A 5088-nucleotide genomic window follows, 5' to 3' on the forward strand; every position below is an offset into this window, starting at 1 on the left:
ACTGATTTCTCTGCCTCATGGACCAACACTCAGTATGCTTTTAGTACCAGGCATGTCCACAATATGATTTGTAAAGAAAGAGGGCTTCTCACCACTAGGAAAAAGGACATTTAAAAAAAAAAGAAAGAAAGAAAAAAAGAAATCTTGGCCCTCCTAGAGGTCATTTGGCTTCCCTTACAAATTGCTGTCTTCCACTGCTGGGCTGCAGAACTAGCTGCCTGACAAATGGCCCTAAGGCCAGTTGGGACCTTTTGATACTCTGATAACATACCATGACCAAGTGCTGCCTGAGACTCTCCATGATAAAGAAGAAAAGGACAGCTTAAGCCCCACAGGTTGATGGAGGACACCAGAGGGAAAGGCCATTCTCCCAGAAACAGTTGGCAGGACCCTGGTAACTTTCACCAAGCTACTGAGTTGCTAGACTCGGGTATGTTATACCTAGGCTGGACAGCTGAGATGTCTCAGCCAGATGCCATGTTTGTGCACAAGTGAATCCAAAACAGAGAGCAAGCCCTTATCCAGGAAAGGGTCCAAATGAGAGACCAACATCCCTACAAACTCTGGAAAAACTAACTTTATCAAGATCCGGCCTGCTGGGGGAGGCTAAAAGTACTTGCCAACTATTAAAGATACCTTTTCCAGGTGGGTAGAATGTTCTCCACCTGGACTGAAACTGCTCAAATAGTAGCTAAAAAGCTCTTCTAACGCCAGAGCGAGTGAAGCCTTTGGGGAGGAAGGCGGCGGCTCTCCCCCTGCTGGCGCGTGACCCGGTCCGTTCTGCGAGCTCGCGCTGGTCCCGCGCCCCGGCCGCCCCCGCCACCCCCATGGCCCAGCCGCTGGTGCCCAGCTCGCAGAAGGTGCTGCTACGGGAACTGAAGGGGCTGCAGGAGGAGCCGGTGGAGGGCTTCCGGGTGACGCTGGTGGACGAGGGTGACCTGTACAACTGGGAGGTGGCCATCTTCGGGCCCCCCAACACCTACTATGAGGGCGGCTACTTCAAGGCTCACCTCAAGTTCCCCATCGACTACCCGTATTCCCCACCAACCTTCCGGTTCCTCACCAAGATGTGGCACCCAAACATCTATGAGACAGGGTTCGTGTGCATCTCCATTCTCCATCCCCCAGTTGACAACCCACAGGGTGGGGTGCTGCCCTCAGAGCGGTGGAACCCCACACAGAATGTCAGAACCATCCTCCTGAGTGTAATCTCGCTGCTGAATGAGCCCAACACCTCCTCACCTGCCAACAAGGACGCCTCGGTGATGTACAGAAAATGGAAGGAGAGCAAGGGGAAGGACCACGAGTACACGGACATCATCCGGAAGCAGGTCCTGAGGACCAAGGTGGACGCAGAGCGCGATGGCGTGAAGGTGCCCACTACGCTGGCCGAGTACTGCGCGAAGACCAAGGCGCCGGCGCTGGACGAGGGCTCGGACCTCTTCGACTACTATGTGGACGACGAAGTGGAGGAGGCCGACAGCTGCTTTGGGGATGAAGAGGATGACTCTGGCCCGAAGAGTCCTGACCGACGTCCCTGAAATAAACTTACAAATTTTACCTCAGCAGGACCCGTGTGGGCCTCAGGCGACAGACTACCTCACCGAGGTTCCATGTGGGCTCCCATCCCATGATCCTTAGGTCCTCTTACCCCGTATTCCCCATGGGTTTTCCTCGGCTTTGGAGAAGAGCTGTGGTGCAGGGCAGACACCCCCACTCAGCTTTCAGATGATGACAAGCCTGGGAGGCTGGGGACCGACTGCCTGGTGGGGAGCCAGAGACTCCAGCCCAGCCCAAGGGAGGGCCAGCACCACAGTCTCCTCTCTGCTTTTAGTGTGTGTGAAAAAAAAAAAAATAGCTTTCTAAAAAAAAAAAAAAAAAAAAAAAAAAAAGCTCTTCTAGGATTTTTAGTCCCTTGATTTAGCCTCCTCTGCAGCCAGCAATGGGCGTCCAACATTAACCTGAATTTCATAGCCAACCCTTTTCAATTAATAGCTGAAGCTTTAGGCATAGATTAAAAGCTTCATTGTGCATAGAGATCTGAGTTATGGCCAGGTAAAAGGAACATACAGGACATAGCAGACTCTCATTAGAGTCTACCAAAGGACGGATAGGTGTCCTTCCTTTGCTTTGCTTTGGTCTGCATCCCATAGGGGGGGGGGGGAGGGATTTATCTCCTATGAGATTATGTTTGGAAACCTTCCTAACTGCTTCTGAGGCTCAGCAAGTCATGCTGGCAGAACTCCCCTGCTAGTGTGACTACAGACCAGCAACCCAGATTCCACCCTGCCCTTTGCTCGCTGATGCCCACTTTTAAGTGTCTACTTGGATGGGGAAAAGGGAAGCTATATGAATTTACCTGCTCAGATAGGAATATGGAGTTGACAATTCTATATATGCCCTGTGGCTGGACCCCTTGGTTGCCAAAAACTAGGAAGCTGTCATTGCAAAACATGGGACTTCCTAAAAAACTGAGGTTAACAAACAAACAAACAAACAAACAAAAAAAGATGTTGGCATTTGGAAAACAGGAACAACCTGGGGAATCAGACTCTATGTCGCAGGAAGGGTTCCTGGGGTTAGAGTTAATCACTCCCAGGCAGAAATCAGCCAGGATTGCTGGTCATGCTTACACACCTGTTCACCTATACTACACAGGGATAGGAACTAACCAGACGGTCCGACCACTGACTAACCTAACTCCCTGTGACTGTGGGCAGCCCAAATTAATGTTAGAGGACTTCTAAGGAGCTAAAACTTGTCTACTATCCAAAACCTTTAACCTAGGCACTTGCCCTTATTCTGATACCCCTCTTCTGCCTTATGGGTTAGCTCATATAGATAAGGACAATATTACTGGGCCTCTGAGACTACGTTGTGGGTTTATACTAATGGTTTGACTAAATATGCCTCTTCTGATGCTTTTCAAACTGAGAAGAAAGGTTGATCAGGACCTAAAGGTATTAAAAGTTTTAGTTTCTGAATTAAAACAACAGATTCACGTGTAGAAATGGACCTACAAAGTTGGAGAGGCTTAGACTTCTCAGGGATAAAGGGAGGGATGTACGGTGGCTCACAGCCGTCTGTAACTCCAGTTCCAGGGGATCTGGCACTTGCACAGACAGACATGCAAGTGTTAAGAGTGTATGGCAGCTGGGCGTGGTGGCGCACGCCTTTAATCCCAGCACTCCGGAGGCAGAGGCAGGTGGATTTCTGAGTTCTGCTTGTGGACGTTGTACATCGTGGTGCGGAGCCTAGTGCGCACCACGATGTACAACGTCCACAAGCAGGGTCCGCAGCTGCTGAATTGTATTTGGTGTTTGCTACAGGACTTGAAAGATCCTGACAGAATGTAAAAGGACACAGAAGCCCTGAAATTGGCAAGATAGATGTCACTGTTAGCAGAACTAGCTTCACTGATTTAGAAAAATAGAGGTGCACAATGCTCTGGCCACTCCTTGAACCTGTGTGTCTGCCAATGTTTTGACCGTTCCTTGACCCATGTATGTGCCCACTGATGAAGCCCATTGCCAGGTGTTTGTGATATTGGTTGCTGAGAAAGAGTCAGAAAATCTCCCCAGCAACCACAGCCCTGCCAATCCTGAGTTGCTACACCTGCACCAGACTCTTTCCTTGTACCCCTCCCATACCCATTTCTTGAGAATAGACATTGTTTAGATCTGGAAATCCCCTACTTCCCCCCTTCTCCTTTCTCTCCTGAGGGCCTATAAAAACTGGGACCTCTTTCCTCTTGAAGTCGACTCCTCTACCCCTAGGTGGGATATGAGTCGTCCCCAGAGCTCTGGCTTTCCCCTCATGTGGTTTGCAACAAGCTCAGTCTATCGTGAGTTCTTGGGTGTCCGCTATTGTCCTGAGGCCTGAGTGAGGGGCTCCTTTCTGAGTCTTTCAGACTGAACTGCTGCCCAAGAAGGCCAAGGTCACCCCTGAAAATCTATTGCTGAACAGGTCCACTTCCTCCATACCCTAATAACTTTTCTCTCCCACTACCTCTGCTGGGTGGTAGACTAGAGGAGAGGTTGAAACCTTATTAAATGTAGGTTGCAAAAGATTTCTGCTTACATCACTGGGAAATTTATGACTTGAATCTAGCCTACAGTCTCTGAACTCAGCCATAGGGAGGCCAGGGCTTCCTCAACATTTACTGCTTCCACTGGAAAGTGAAGGCATTTGTCTACTTGACTAGTGTGAGCTCTTTGGGTTGCAAGTGTCAATAATCAACTCAAACAAGCTGAAGCGACTTGGGAGTGAGTTATTCTGGTTACCAAAGAAAAGCAGAACAGTTTGGCTATGTGTTGCGCCCACCTTGGCCGGCAAGGAAGACACAACACGGTCAGATTCTTCTTAACAGCCTTTATTGCAGGAATGCCTCGATGCTGTTATGGGGGACTCCGGGCACCCAGGGAGCACTGCTTATATGCACCCCAGCCCTGGAGAAGGCTCCGTGGCCCCCCTGGGATTGGTCAGTCTGCCGGCACCTAGTTTGCATGCACCCGCTCGGGAGGGGTTGGCACCAGATTCTGGCTAGCGCCTGCGCAGTGGTGTTGTTTACCACAAAGGCACACCGGAAACCGGCGCCATCTTAGGCTTCCTACAGCTAGGTTAGACAGTTAGGTCCCAGGAACAATCTAAAGGATGGAAGAATGCCATAGAATTTTCTCTCTCCTATGTTCACTTGCCTCTGAAAACTGTCTGCACTCCTTCTCATTCAACCAGGCTAATAACATGGCTGCCTCTAGCTCTAGATTCTCAATCTGATGGATTATCTACCTGAGGCACTCTAGAGACTGATCGTTCTCAGGCCCTGAACTGTCAGTCTAAAGGGGACTCAGAGAGGTTCATAAGTAGCTCAGGCTGGGCAATGGTGGCGCTTGCCTTTAATCCCAGCACTAGGGAGGCAGAGGCAGGCGGATTTCTGAGTTCGAGGCCAGCCTGATCTACAAAGTGAGTTGCAGGACAGCCAGGCTACACGGAGAAACCCTGTCTCGAAAAACAAACAAACAAACAAACAAACAAAGTAGCTCAGGTTGGACCATTGCCAACCCTGAGCCCTGCAAAGGTTTCTGCCAT

General features: G+C 50.0%; 1 pseudogene across 1 annotated transcript; it reads left to right on the forward strand.

Annotated features, from left to right (window-relative positions):
- Positions 1–659: 659 nt before the first annotated feature.
- On the forward strand, positions 660–1860 carry LOC110305858 (annotated as a pseudogene). The gene has a single exon (XR_002379198.1). The product of XR_002379198.1 is annotated as a ubiquitin-conjugating enzyme E2 R1 pseudogene (transcript).
- The last annotated feature ends 3228 nt before the right edge of the window (positions 1861–5088 follow it).

Source organism: Mus caroli, chromosome 11 (genome assembly GCF_900094665.2).
Source record: "Mus caroli chromosome 11, CAROLI_EIJ_v1.1, whole genome shotgun sequence".
Classification (NCBI taxonomy): domain Eukaryota; kingdom Metazoa; phylum Chordata; class Mammalia; order Rodentia; family Muridae; genus Mus; species Mus caroli.